Below are 16396 nucleotides of genomic sequence, written 5' to 3'. Positions count from 1 at the left end.
CTTTTGAAGCTTATGTGCTTATTGAAAATAAAAAAAATGAAGAATGCATCACGAACATAGCGTTGCGCGTTACATTACTTTTTGTGACTACATAAATTAGTAGTTGATTAGTCTAGCGACCTCCCTCTTGTCGTTTTGATTGTCAACCTTTTTTCGTCTCGAAATCCGTTTGTTTGTGTCGTTACTGGATTAAAGCAACATGCAACATATGCTTGAAAAGACTGTGTAGGAAGAATCTACTATATATCATTGAATCTTATTCGGATCATTATAATGTAGAATATGGGCAAACCGCGAAGATAGATACGTGGTCCAACCATAGTTTTGGAGATACAATAGGAAGTAAGCAGCTGCGCCTATGCTAAAGTGCCGGTAGTGGCGCTTTTCTGATAAATGCGGTAAACGTGATAACAGTGTAAACAAGCAGAAAAGTTTGCGCTACGGAATCATAGACGGCGCTCGTGTTCCATGTGTTTTTCACATATACAACGGCGCCGCCTGGCACCTATCCACTCAAAACATCATGCGCAACACGGGTGAAAAATGCCAGTCAGAAAAAAAGAAGTAAACAACTTGAAATTTGTATGGTGTTGTAATCAATTCTCTGTTACTGCAATGAATCCAGAAGAAACGCGTAAGGATAATGATTTTGTTTCTAATTTGCAACTTTTTGCCCCAAGGCACAAATCGCTGCGATGCGAAACAAGTGCAAGCCAGCGATTTGTCCATACAAGAAAAATGATTTTACTTTTAATGTGGTGGCGCCATCTCTGAGAAAAACAAGCTTTGATTTCCTACTATTAAACTTCAAGTACTCGACCTCCGATAACTCATTTTCAAAATGCTGGCATTTCGTCAATTTTCATTTGATTTTTTTAAGTCTCCCTCGATCGATCATAAATTGGTGCTTATTTATTACACTCAAGGCCATGCAGTATCTAAACCATTCTGGAGATATTCCGGATTGTACTGCGGACAGGTGGGGAAGGGGTATGTTTTGTCAAATGGGTGAAAGTGATTATTTCGTGTGTGTTACATATTGTGTTTTAGAGGCCCCCGCGGAACCTGCTCCAGGTGTTACGGAGCGGCCATATCAGTTGATATATACTTCAGTCAATTTTTTCTATCCCATTATTTCGAAATCATGAAGATTGATACATGTTTTGGTTACAAACCAGAACCGGCATGTTTTGGTTACAAACCAGAAATGTCATCGATGACACCCCCGTGGAACCTGTGCTATATGTTCCGGGGTAGCCATATTAGTTGAAACATACTTCAGTCTATCGTTTCTGACTCAGTCATTCGAAATCATGAAGATTGATATGTCGCACAGCATGTTTAAGTTGAAAATCAGAAGTGTCCCCAATGAGGCCCCGCGGAACCTGTCACGAGGATCCGGATGGGCCAACTTATTCAAGTCTGGTTATAGCAGTTGTGTTTTACTTTTCGCAACAAACAACCCCCTGACCCCAGAACAATCCGGAATATCTCCAGAATGGTACCGGATATTGAAAGGCCACTTGAGTATAATAAACTAGCACCAATTTATGATCAATTGAGGGCGACTTCAAAAAAATCAGATGAAAATTGACGGAATGCCAGCATTTTGAAAATGTGTTGTCGGGGGTCGGGTACGTGAAGGTTTAATAAACCTCGAAACAGGTTCCCCAGGGCCCATTTCGATGGCCACCATAGGGCCAGAGCGGGTTTGAAGGCCTATTTGTGTACTACAGGACAGCTACCATCTGTCTGAAAAACATTGCCGAAGACACCAACATTCGATCTAGCAGAGCATTTGATCTACAACTAGACGTCTTTAGTCGTAACGGGACACCATTTGCAAAACACTGTTTTCACGCGAGCGTAACGCTGCACTCCCAAAACTAAATCAAGAATATTTCCAAAACTATACATTTCTCAGTGAAACTCACTTCGGCAATCTTGTTCACATCGATCCAAAGAAGAAATGTCTAGAAGACTCTATTATTCAAAACCTCATAACAGAGCTGATATACGCATTTCAGATTGAAAATTTTAAAAAGAAGATTTCTGCGATGGTGTCCCGTTACGAAATGTAACATGTTATATAAAGTAAATAGAAACCAAAACCCTATATAACAAGTATTGCATCAGGAAGTACATCTAATAAGCTTGTTATAAAACCTGTTAAACCATATGGTCATGAACATTATTACTTTGCCATATGGTCATGAACATTAGACTTTGCCTTTGAGCAAACCAGAATAGGTTTCATAGATTTCAGTCCCGTTTTATCGATCTGGTAAAAGGGTAAAAATTGGCCCAATTTCATCCCAAATTGGTCATTCCTGATTAACGCAAATTGTTTTAATTTATGAGGCTCAGTTCTATTAAAAGTTGTAATTGACTCGTGCTGTGAATAAGCTTCTGAAACAAGCATGGAAACGTGCTCACGAGCAGTTCACTTGTTCTTTGCTCATTAAAACATGATGTTAACCTAGAACAGGTCAACCAAAGAAACAAGAAAGTATCGCGTGACAGTATACGCCGGTTTAGTTGCTAGATCGATGGCAGATTTGTACCTCGCGCCCCATAAAAAAAGGGCTCTAGGTACAGCCAGCATGGAACCACAAAAGAAACTTTCTTGGAGCTACACCGTATCTAGAATCTATAGATGTAACACTTGTTGACCACATGTTGAATATCGTTTCCACCAGGCAACAACGGCGACTACCGGTCCGGTTCCTTCGCAACGATGTTTTGTTGGGTGGTGAAAGGTGTAACAAGTCGCTTATCAACTTCGATGACTCATCACACATATTAGGGCGGCATGTCTACCAATGAACTTGAATTGCTAGTATCCATCGATACCACAGTTCGCGTGCTAGAAGTGATACATTGTTGGAGTTCTGATACTTTTTCAACTGCGCGGTATCGAACAAATACCAATGTCAAGGACATCCATATCCAGAGTTTGTTTATTTCTATTTATGTGTCCCGACTGAGGGGATGGAACGTTGGGCGAGTGTCGCGATGCAGCGATGGCGATGGACGGTTTCTTTTTTGTTTGCTCGTGCATATTGATCAAACTAGGAGGAGTTCGAGTTGAAAATACAAACAAAACTGTTTTATTCTGGCGTCCGTCGTCTGTGCTGCACGGATAATGGCTTTTGGTCACTATATCGAGCGGCATTATTCCTACGGAGACTGTGTGGATGACGGCGCTGTTTGTTTGCAGTTCAGCATGATAAATAGAAGCACGTAATTGAAGGCAAATAATTGTTTTTTGTTCTACTTTGGAAAGCGGAACCCTTCCGATCGGAAGCGTGTGTAGTCCGCCCAGATATTGTTTACTGCTCGTTGAGCTAGTTCAAACGATGGGTCTCAGTAAATGATAACGCCCACGATAAGATAAAACTTAATCACTGCGGTGAACAAAGCAAGTTGATTTCCCACGTATGCGATTTTCTATATATAAGTTGGGAAAAAAGCAATCAATACATTAGACTAGAATAAGCAATGCCAAAGCGGTTTGATCTTTTACATATCTATTTTATGAAACTTAGGTAAAACCAAGCAAAAAGACGGTGCACTAACATTTAACTTGCACGTTTAGCTTCGTTGAAAGTTTTGAGTTGGTCGCCTGTAAAATTGTGCATGAAAAATTTACAAAAATGACACGTTCCAGCGTAACGGGACACCGCGAGGAACTAACTTTCGTGAATAAATGACGTCTGCAATCGAATATAATGTTCATGACCATATGGTTTAACAGGTTTTATAACAAGCTTATTAGATGTACTTCCTGATGCAATACTTGTTATATAGGGTTTTGGTTTCTATTTACTTTATATAACATGTTACATTTCGTAACGGGACACCATCGCAGAAATCTTCTTTTTAAAATTTTCAATCTGAAATGCGTATATCAGCTCTGTTATGAGGTTTTGAATAATAGAGTCTTCTAGACATTTCTTCTTTGGATCGATGTGAACAAGATTGCCGAAGTGAGTTTCACTGAGAAATGTATAGTTTTGGAAATATTCTTGATTTAGTTTTGGGAGTGCAGCGTTACGCTCGCGTGAAAACAGTGTTTTGCAAATGGTGTCCCGTTACGACTAAAGACGTCTAGTTGTAGATCAAATGCTTTGCTAGATCGAATGTTGGTGTCTTCGGCAATGTTTTTCAGACAGATGGTAGCTGTCCTGTAGTACACAAATAGGCCTTCAAACCCGCTCTGGCCCTATGGTGGCCATCGAAATGGGCCCTGGGGAACCTGTTTCGAGGTTTATTAAACCTTCACGTACCCGACCCCCGACAACACATTTTCAAAATGCTGGCATTCCGTCAATTTTCATCTGATTTTTTTGAAGTCGCCCTCAATTGATCATAAATTGGTGCTAGTTTATTATACTCAAGTGGCCTTTCAATATCCGGTACCATTCTGGAGATATTCCGGATTGTTCTGGGGTCAGGGGGTTGTTTGTTGCGAAAAGTAAAACACAACTGCTATAACCAGACTTGAAGAAGTTGGCCCATCCGGATCCTCGTGACAGGTTCCGCGGGGCCTCATTGGGGACACTTCTGATTTTCAACTTAAACATGCTGTGCGACATATCAATCTTCATGATTTCGAATGACTGAGTCAGAAACGATAGACTGAAGTATGTTTCAACTAATATGGCTACCCCGGAACATATAGCACAGGTTCCACGGGGGTGTCATCGATGACATTTCTGGTTTGTAACCAAAACATGCCGGTTCTGGTTTGTAACCAAAACATGTATCAATCTTCATGATTTCGAAATAATGGGATAGAAAAAATTGACTGAAGTATATATCAACTGATATGGCCGCTCCGTAACACCTGGAGCAGGTTCCGCGGGGGCCTCTAAAACACAATATGTAACACACACGAAATAATCACTTTCACCCATTTGACAAAACATACCCCTTCCCCACCTGTCCGCAGTACAATCCGGAATATCTCCAGAATGGTTTAGATACTGCATGGCCTTGAGTGTAATAAATAAGCACCAATTTATGATCGATCGAGGGAGACTTAAAAAAATCAAATGAAAATTGACGAAATGCCAGCATTTTGAAAATGAGTTATCGGAGGTCGAGTACTTGAAGTTTAATAGTAGGAAATCAAAGCTTGTTTTTCTCAGAGATGGCGCCACCACATTAAAAGTAAAATCATTTTTCTTGTATGGACAAATCGCTGGCTTGCACTTGTTTCGCATCGCAGCGATTTGTGCCTTGGGGCAAAAAGTTGCAAATTAGAAACAAAATCATTATCCTTACGCGTTTCTTCTGGATTCATTGCAGTAACAGAGAATTGATTACAACACCATACAAATTTCAAGTTGTTTACTTCTTTTTTTCTGACTGGCATTTTTCACCCGTGTTGCGCATGATGTTTTGAGTGGATAGGTGCCAGGCGGCGCCGCTGTATATGTGAAAAACACATGGAACACGAGCGCCGTCTATGATTCCGTAGCGCAAACTTTTCTGCTTGTTTACACTGTTATCACGTTTACCGCATTTATCAGAAAAGCGCCACTACCGGCACTTTAGCATAGGCGCAGCTGCTTACTTCCTATTGTATCTCCAAAACTATGGTTGGACCACGTATCTATCTTCGCGGTTTGCCCATATTCTACATTATAATGATCCGAATAAGATTCAATGATATATAGTAGATTCTTCCTACACAGTCTTTTCAAGCATATGTTGCATGTTGCTTTAATCCAGTAACGACACAAACAAACGGATTTCGAGACGAAAAAAGGTTGACAATCAAAACGACAAGAGGGAGGTCGCTAGACTAATCAACTACTAATTTATGTAGTCACAAAAAGTAATGTAACGCGCAACGCTATGTTCGTGATGCATTCTTCATTTTTTTTATTTTCAATAAGCACATAAGCTTCAAAAGGTGTCAGGCCATTCGGCCGAAGGTCAGTAGGCCGAATGGTCATTAGGCCGAATGGTCATTAGGCCGAATGGTCATTAGGCCGAATGGTCATTAGGCCGAATGGTCATCAATTCATAAATTTTTCCTTCTTTAATACATAGGCTATTCTTTCTAGTTTCATTGTTAAACTGGTTTTTGACAAAAATTGTTGGAAAAGGTAAAAACAACGGCTAACTTTCAATTCGTCCTGATGACCATTCGGCCTAATGACCTTCGGCCTAATGGCCTTCGGCTTAATGACTTTTGGCCTAATGACCCAGCATCGCTTCAAAATATATAAGTAAATTATACGGTGATTAATGGGGTAAACAAGGAATGCCAACCATCACTTAGGGATCTTCAAGTTTTGAACGTTGTGAGATTCCAAAAACCTTTTTATACACCATGATGGTAATTCACAGGACATGGTAAAAAGGCTATAGCATCTAAAGAGTATGCTGTCACCACGAAACTTAATAAAATATCACTTGTTATACTGATCCACCAGAATACCTGCCCTTTGTTTACGTAGTTTTCGTAGAGAGCTGAGAAGCGGGTTTTGTTCCAGTAGGGGCGTTACTCCAAGAAGAATAATGAATATATATACACCCTATAATACCATTTCATCATGGGTACATATTTTCGGGTAAATATTTGATGAAACTAAACTTCTTTATTCACTTATGAATGTCTTTCAAATTTCCGTAACGGGACACCATGTCTACGTACCCATTGTAACGCCTAAGATAACGCGTCGATCAAGGCAACCCATGTGTTGGAAAAAAGGTCTCCACGAGTACTAAGAGAATCCTGAAAATCATTTTTCTAAAGTTCGTAATAAATTCGTTATTACAACAAATGTGCTATTTTCGTAACGGGACACCATTAAATTGCGGCTATTGCAAAAAGTGCTTAAAACATATCAAAACCCATTTTTATGAAAAATTTCCTTTGGGAGTATAAAAATACATTATTATACTACATTAACAAAAAATAGGAATAATGTTTTCGAACTTTAACATGCAAGCAGGCATACTTGAGAATCATCAATGAAATATGTCATTTTTGTTGCATAAAATGCTATTACTTTACCTAGCTATTTAAACACGTTACCAGTCAAATTTTAAGTAAAGCAAATGGTTTTCCTAAGATTGAATCTACTCTTTTTCATATGCTGGAAAGTTTGGGGCAAAACAATCACTTTGAAATTTCACACCCTTGGCGTAGATGTGCGTGGAATGTGTCAAATGTGAACAAAAAATCTAATTTAAACGATTAGATAGTGATTGACGAAATCCCAAACAATTGGTTCTTAAATTGTATATATTTTTCGTCATTGTCAAAAAAATGCATTCATTACGACGGATGTTTACATGCTATAGCAACAATACCATAACACTTGAAGCACCCGAGTGGCGTCAACTTTATCTCCGCTGAAAAAATACAATCAATTAAAAATCCAATTATTCATCCTGTCAGGGCCTATCAAATTGTTGTGATCGGTCAGCCGACGGAGTAATTGCTTCATACGCGCCGCCGAGCCGCTCTGCATCGGTCAACAAGTCGAACCGATAGGTAGCTGCCAGCTACTGACTCTCGAAGCTCCGATACATGGATGGTTGTTGTCCGGCCAACCAGCCAGCAGCGCCAGCAATACGGCGATATGGAATGATGCATGACCGTTCGGGTAGTATCGAGCCGAGCTAGAAACGCAATTGGACGCCAAGCGGCCCGCAAGTGACAATAACTAGCGGCCAAATTAATTGCTTCGCCTAATGAGCGATGATAATTCTCGGTGAAATTGCCATGCCATCGCACGAAAAATCGTGACAAAAAAAATGTCTCGAATCCGGTAAGAACTGGAAATGGACTGGATTTGTGGCGTGCACGGATGGGCGTGCGTTGAATTGCCTGGAATTGTCGAAATGTTGTTTTATCTAGAACGGAAGGCAGAGAAGTTGTTTCGGCTTCTTATGTGTTTTTCTTTTGACAAAAAATACAGCAATCTCCGAATTGGGATGCACTAGATATGCCATAGTTTTCATACGCTGAAACACATGGAGCAGCATGGTCGTTAATAGCTTTGCTTATAGAGGATACACAAAAATGATCAACTAGCTATAACTTTTCGAAAAGTGCATCAACAAATCTAAAATTTCATCTGTAAGTTGATCAACTAGTTGTCTATCATTGATTCAGACTTGGGAAAAGCGCCGGGCCCGTGGCGAAAGTGGTCACACGTTTGTTTTATATGGTCATGGGTTCGATCCCAGCCTCGGCACTTTCGTCTATTGCTCTTCCTCAGAGAGCAGCTGACACTGACGCTCTTCTGAGCCCATGGCTCAAATGCACCCGGATACGTGGACATCGGCGAACGGCAGCTCGTAATGGACCCCCAATCGAACTGGAAAAGAAACAAGATTCTACAACTACCAGATTCAACATTCTACCATAGGCTGGGAAGAAAAGTGGGCAGCAGCGCTGATTTGTTCGATATAGTAGAATTAGAATAGAATACATTTAGGCAAAGTGTAAGTTCAACTGCCATTTGGAATCGCTCACGCCGTGCCCTAGTGGACAAAATCGGACTATTCTACATGATGGAAAAACTTGTAATTATAAGGCACGAGATGTTGCTAATTGACAAATTGAGAGATGAAATTTGTGAAAAAATTGCGTTCTGGTGGGATTTGAACCCACGACTCCGTATTCGCTAGACCGGCACTTTAACCAACTAAGCCACAGAACACTTTTGGCTTAGATGCCAATCCACAACACACTCGCGTTTGTGCCCACTAACTACAAGTGAGAGTGAATTATTTTTATGAAGTCGAGACTTAAAGCCTGTATCCGCAATAATCGGGACACAGAAATACAGCTATAAATCTGTAATAGATACATGAAAATTGCTCAAATTTAGCCTAATAACATATACAGATGTGTTCACTTCACCTGCAAAATTTTATGTGAATCGGTGCAGTACTTTTTGTTGTAGCAATGAAAGAGTAGAATGTACGCCATTGAATTTTGTACAGCCCCTAGTTTTACTTGTCAGCGCTGCAACGTTTGAATTTGGCAAGGAAAATGGCTGAAATTTTGAACTCAATCCTCTCAATCTACATTCGTTGCATAGGCAAAATTTCAAAAAAATCGATGCACTATCAACAATTTTATAGTCGAAACATGTTTTGGGACTGAACGTGATTTTGACCCCTCAAACAGCAATTAGTCAGCACCCTTTATTGTTTCGATTGTACTATTGAAAGTACTATACCACTAATCATCAAATTTTGCAGACATAATATACACATAATCAACTACCTTTTGTGAAAATTTTATGAAAATTGGCAGAGAAATTCAAAAGTTATGAATAGGCAAACATCGCACATGAAAAACCAGGAATTTTTTTACTAACACCCACCCCTATCAACACCAATAGCTTTCAAACCAATTGATAAAAGTTGATGAAATTTTGCAAGAAAGTGTCTCTAGAAGTATCATAACTGCTAACGAAATTTCATAATTATCATCACAGAACTTTGAACTGTAGAGTAAAATAACCATCTACTATGCGAATGAAAATTGGTCATAATCGTACAAAATGCTTAAAACCACGTCTGTTTGTTTTTCATCCACTGTTAAAAGTAGTGCATCGATTTTTATGAAATTTGGCACAAATAATAAACATAAACCAAAGAGTTCTCAGTCAATTATTTGATCAATTTTACCGATTCATTACAGAGTTACAGCCGTACTTCTGTGTCCCGATTATTGCGGATACAGGCTTTACTCTCGGACTCCGCATACCTAGTCACCAGGCAGTTTGTTTTGCTGGTGTCTAATTAGTATGCGTCGAGAGCTCGGCACGGTCGGACGCTCTGACGACCTATTTTTTGTCTCAATTTGTCAATTAGCAACATTTCGTGCCTTTTAATTTCAAGTTTTTCCTGTATGTTTCAGACGTACCATTGCTTGTGTCGCATGGCACAGTTGGTTGTGCATTCGGTTCATTAATCTAGGAGATATAACATTTTCAAGATGGCTGTCGGATAATTATGCCTTTCACTAGAATCTTTCTAACTTTATGTAGAGGCGTCCGATCATTCCCAAATTTGTATCATTGATAGACAACTAGTTTATCAACTTACATTTAAAAAAATTTGATGCACATTTTGAACACTAAAAGCTAGTTGATCATTTTTTGGAAAGCGAAAATTTTGCCTTTCCGATAATTTTGTCTATCCCTTGTAGAATATTCATTAGAGTCTATTTTTTGGCAACCGATTTGGCTGGAAATGCTTCCTCAATTTCTTTGGAAATTACCCTGGCAAATTCCTAGAAAATTTCTTTTAAAATTTCTTCGGTAACCTCTTTCGGAATTTCTCAGGAAGCTATTTTTGAAGATATCTTTTTGAAATTCCTGAGGGAATTCCTTCGGCAATTCTTATGAAAATTTATTAGACAATGTATCTTTGAAATTTATTCAGCAATGTTTTCTTTTTCAATTTCTTCTGTATTTTTATTGCATTTTTTTTCAGCAGATTCGATTGGATCCCAAATTTCAAAGGAAATCGTCTGTTTTTTTTTTAAGAATGCCAATGATGACCGAAATTTATACAAATTTGAATGAAAGCTGCTTTTCAAAAATGCACAAAAAGTATCTGTGCAGGTTTGAATTATTTCGTTTTAGAGATGTTCAATGGTATCAACACATATGAAAAAATACTTCAATTTTAACCCTACCCTGAATTCACTGAATTGCTCCTAAATTCGCAAAAAGACATTTTCTGTTTGTTTTCTTCTTAATATTCAGACTGGTGAAAGGGCTCAGAAAACTGCACAGATGACACGATTTTAGGAAAAACATGTGGAAGGTTTTGAAACTACAACTTAATGTCGTAGTGTAACTTTTTAAAAATGTTGAGAAGCAAAAGGGCAAAAGGAATGGAGAAAAAATACAATGCTATTTTTTCATGGAAATACAACTAATTATCTTTTTTTTATGGCGTGACCTTTTCTGGATGTATTTCTATCTCTGAGATATATGTGGTTTTGTCCGTATGGATTCTAAATGGATATAGCCGTACCGAAGGATTTTTTTAAGGGATTGTAGGAATTAACTAACCCTTTCGGGACGGAGCACAAAAAATGGCCATATAAATGGCTCAAATTTGGCTCTCCAGAACTCTTAGGTTTACCAAAAAAAACTACAATTATTTTTCCCTATTTGAAAAAACTACTCTTTATCTTTCGATTCCTAGCTTTGACTACCTAGATAAATCAGAAATAAAAAATTTGCGACAGATAAAACTTTTTCATGGTTTACGGATTTTATCCACTTTTTGTTTACCTTGTTGTGGTAAATACCACAGGTAACGTAAGCAAAACTTTGTTTACACACATACAAGTATATATAATGGCTGTATTATGAAAACAGTTTACATCACTTAAAATAAAGTCTTAGTAGATGAAAAAAATATGCAAATCTGTTACTGCTCAACAGCACAATTGTGCTGGTTTGTCACGAAAGGGCTAAGAAATATCTGAAGTAATTACCTTTATTGATGAAATAGGAATTCTTCAATAAATTTCCAAAGTTGTTCACAATGGCATTGCCGAAATAGTTTCCAAAGGAGATTTCGAAAAAATACAAAGATATTTCAGAAAATAAAATCAAAAAATAGTCGAAGATCTCAACGAAATTGCCTAAGGAAATTAAAAAGAATTCAAAAGGAATGGCCACAGAAATTCCCAAAGAAATTTCCGAAGGAATTAAAAAGACAAAAAGCAATGTCTTAATTTTTTAGCTATTATATTGGGGCTTCTTTTTGCCATTTTTATCAAGAACTTCCTTGACAAATGTTTTGTGAATTCTCAAAAGCATCGCTAAGAAAATTAAGACATTGCTGATGAAATTTCCATATGCATTACCGTCCAAAACCGAAAAGCAATTCCGAATCAAGTTGAAATGAACTTTCGAATAAGTTCCCAATGTTCAAATTGATAAATTTGAAATAAATTAAAAAAAAAATGCAAATTATCAAACGCATTTTCAAGTGAATTGCCGAAAAAAAACCAAACAAATTGTAAAATGAAACCACTCTGAAATTGTCCTTTCAGTATCAAAAGGAATTACCGAAGGAGTTCTCAGAGGAATCAGAAAAGAAATGCTAAGAAATGTGGGTAACTATCGAAGGGATTTCAAAGAAATCAATCGAATAACATTTCTGCATTATACGAGTAGCTTTTAGTTGGGCGATGATCCAGATACCGTCAAGTCGCCATTCACCGTGGGGGCTCCATTCACCGTGTGCCTTCGAATATTTTTTCATTATTTCCATATTATGATTGAATGATATGACAATTTCCCTTCAATTTCACCAATACAACACTAATGTATTGTTACCATGTCAAAACGCTCATTAGAAACATTTAAAAGTATCATTTTGACACTAAAGTGTGTTTACATGAAGCGGGTTTCTGCTCGTTCACTGCATTCATAGTGAAAAAACGAAAACTGCGCTAAGGTAATTTAAGCGATAAACTAAATGTAGTAACGTTTTTATTCCACCAAGAAGCAATTAAATTCACACATCAGGTATGTATTTTGCATTACCGAAGTAAGTTTAACAAGAGAGTACGATTACTCGTACTTTTTAATTGAAACAAAAAGGCACGGTGAATGGGTACCCTAAAAATCAATGGTCTCCATTCACCGTGCCCCATATTGTCCCATATATCTAGAAAAAAAACGAAAATTTGAAAATTCGTTTTTCTAATAAAATCTTGCAAGTTATTACTTGAAATGAATTTAAACGAAGAAAATTCCCTTGGCTGGGTTGTTTTGATCATTTTTAAACAAAGTAGAATAAAATTTCTCATACACGGTGAATGGGTCCTACTACCACGGTGAATGGTGACCTACCACGGAATTAGGCGACCCTACTACCCTTTACTAATTGTACTATATCACCAAATTTTTTGAAATTTTTTCTACTTCCGTGGATATTGCTTTAATTTTAACCTATAATGAAGGCAATTAAAAGCGGCACCAACAATGTTTATAAGACTGCAGTCACTTCGAAAAACTCATGTAATTTTGTGTCATTTTACGCCGACATATTGCAGCGAGCTAAATGACACAAAATTATGTTTGATCTTATTTTTACAAGAGACTGATTCAAGCTTGTTTGTAATTTTACTGCATGTACTTTCTGGCAGTAACATAACCTCAATTCCCCCAGCTCTACTCCCCAGGTTTTCTCTGTGTAAAATGTAATAAAGACATGGTATCTTATTTCAATATGTTTTATTTAAATTTCATCACGTTGTGTATAAAAGCTTAATTACAATTCGCAGTTTTTCACTATCCCAGACCAAACACCTAACCCGTAAGTTCTCTTCCTGCCACACAGAAACGTACACTTCTCTTCCGCTGGATCCGTACAAACCGTATCTTCACACATAGCCACTGCATGCCGCCCTCTTTGCTTGTTTTTTCACTTAAACACTGCACAAATAGATTTAAAAATACTTATTACCTAACAAAAATATAACGCGGAAAAAGGTTTCCAAAATCACAGCCACGACGTCGTTTGACGTTTGATTGTAAACAAACGCAGCCTGGTAGGTTTGCGTTATGATTCATGTAAAATTGTGGCACATGAAACTGAAAAATAAGTGTAATGTTCCAAAGCTACTGGCACATGTTTAAAATTATGTCAAACATATCTTAAACGAGTTTTGCGATGATTGTTTTTGTGTTCACGTGTTCAAAGACGTAAAAATAAATCATATGTTTGTTTGTGTCATGGTCAATCACGTCAATTTCCTCTATTACGTCTCCATCAAAATTAAGAATTTTTAAGTGTGTGGTGTCAAATGACAGCCCTTATTTGCCCCGAATCCTCTTAGATCCACGGTGAATGGTGCCTTGACGGTATTTTTGAGCAACGTTTTTGCTTCATCGATATGAGTTATTTAACATCAACATTCATACAACCTAGTAACATCGATAATATTCTGAAAAAGCTGCTCTTCATTCTATTTTTTTCAGTTCCAAAAAATACAATTTTGGTCCAAAATTGCGAATTTTTAGAAAATAAAAATCCTCTCTGCAATAGCCGCTGAGTTCACCGGCAGCCGAGAAAATTTTAACATCATTGAATAAGATAGCCAAATCAAAGCATGCTTACCAAGTGAATTGCTCTGAAAAGCAACAACAAACAATGAACATCGACGACGTATCCCAGGCACCTACAGTAAAAATCAGTAATATGACAGCTGCGGTAGCTTTTCAATCAACCGTAAAACGGAAAGTTTTTTTTCCGAATTAGCAATATAATTTGTAAATACATATTTCAATTTTTTTCGAAAAGGCTAGAAAAGTTTATAGGTTCAAAAATTATGCAAATCTTATGATAAATTGTCGTGTTCTTGCGAGTTGAAATTACCGTTACTACTGTTTTAGAGATTAGGTTTGAGTTTAATATGAATAAAATATCGTATTTTTTTTTTTTGTTAAACCAAACAACAATTGTGATGTTTTATAAGCATGTCCAATCTTTTTTGTAAATTCTTCTATAAATGTGGTATTTAGCGATTTTTAAATGTAATAATATTTTTCGATCTATTTAAAACATCGGTGCATGATATGTTTATATAATTTGTCTTAAAGAAAATCTATTATTTTCAACGATTTTTCGGATGACACAGTATTTTCTGAATAATTTTAGGTAAAAACAAAATAAAATTTAATATCTTCAGTTGTACAAGCTCTGGTTAAGTGTGAAGTTCATTCTCGATTATTTTTGTTCTTTTGACTCTTATTCCCAACAAACCAATAGCAACTTTTGACATATAGCTGTTTAATGTTAATATCAAAATTTGATCTTCAGGCTGGGCGTGGTTTTCTGAGGGTTTGAACCTCAAGTATTTTGGGCTTTATTCCATACCACGAGCCAATGTTGAGCAGTGTATTTGCAAGATTACATGATAGTTAACGAAAATGATATGACGTATTTTACACGATATATCATGTAAATAATTGACATATGAAATGATGGTCTATGTTATAGAAATTCACAAATTTCTTATAGTTGGGCATGCCAAACAATATTGTAGTCTAGTTATCCACATTAAATTTACTTTTACAGCCGAAACTCCTATGCATACGGTACCACTTGATGTAACCTCAAAAAACAGTACAAGTTAAAGAACAGTTTCTTAAGCTTAAGTTTTATTGGTTCTACTGGATTACGCACGAAATTTGAGGTGTCGCATAATGGAGTTCAATTGGAATCGAAAAATGGCTAATTCCACCGGAGATTCCCAAGGTCCCCGGAACCTGTTCCGTGGTCACCGGACGACCGGTTGGCCTTATCTGGTTCGAAATTACATATATGTATGTACAGCCATTCCAAAGAAAAACGATATAGTGCAACTCCGATTATCGTGAAACTTGATGGGTTCGTAGTTCTTCAAAAATAATTAGACCCGTATTTTTTATTTTGTCATTAGGGTGACTAGTTTTCAGATAGGGTGGTCCTAAAAATCAAGGTTTTTTTTAACTAAAAAATTTCAAAAAATCATAACTTTTGAACCAGTTGACCGATTTTGAACTTCTTTTTTTTTTTGTTTGAAAGCAATTGAATTTTCAGAAAAAAATACGTTGAATGGGCCAAATTGCGTTTTTGTGTTAGAAATATGCAAATATATTAGTTTTTAAACCTTTTCATGGTCTCGGGACCAAAGAGGTATCCTGATTTTATATTTTTATCAGGAAACTTTAGAAATTTGGCGTAACATATCAAAAAATCAGAGATGTATGTTTTTTTTAGTTTTTGAGATACACTACAGTTTCTTGGCCACTTTGTACATGATATAATTCACTAAAAGAAAGATAAATGTGAAACGTTTGTGGCACCGTTTAGGCTGGTAAAAAATATAATTTGGACATGCACTTCGATGTATGCCTTGTTCCGGAGAGCTAATAAAAGTAGATACTTCTCAATATCGATTATTGGATCAAATAGACCCTATTCTGATGACTTACGTTGAAAATACGGTTAACAAATAAGAATTATCTTCAAAATTATCGAAAATGTAAATTATTTCACTAAACCCATCAAATGCACAGGTATGCAAGACGACATACATACACTTCATAGTCACATACAATATTCACCTCAAAATGGTTGAATTAATAATTGTAAGAAATTTAAAAGCCTTTTTGCAATGAAAAATGTTCAATGAAGAAGCATTAGGCAGCCAATCTCTTAAAATTCATCTAGAACGCCTAAAATAGGATATGTCCAAAATACATTGCATGGTTTCTACTGTTAATATATTTTGGTCATCTGACGAACTACATGGGGATGCATACTTGGAGGCGTATTCTGTGGGTCTGACGATATTTCCTCAATTTTAACAAAAACTGTAATAGTTATCAAAACA

The 16396-nt window shown here is 37.0% G+C and overlaps 1 protein-coding gene across 11 annotated transcripts in view; it reads right to left on the bottom strand.

The window, feature by feature from the left end:
* LOC109419421 (anion exchange protein 3) overlaps window positions 1–16396 on the bottom strand; it is a 205510-nt gene that overhangs the window by 37475 nt on the left and 151639 nt on the right. The window lies entirely within an intron of this gene.

Source organism: Aedes albopictus, chromosome 2 (genome assembly GCF_035046485.1).
Source record: "Aedes albopictus strain Foshan chromosome 2, AalbF5, whole genome shotgun sequence".
Lineage (NCBI taxonomy): Eukaryota > Metazoa > Arthropoda > Insecta > Diptera > Culicidae > Aedes > Aedes albopictus.
Note: the sequence above shows the minus strand (reverse complement) of the source record. Positions and strands in the feature narration are given on the sequence as shown.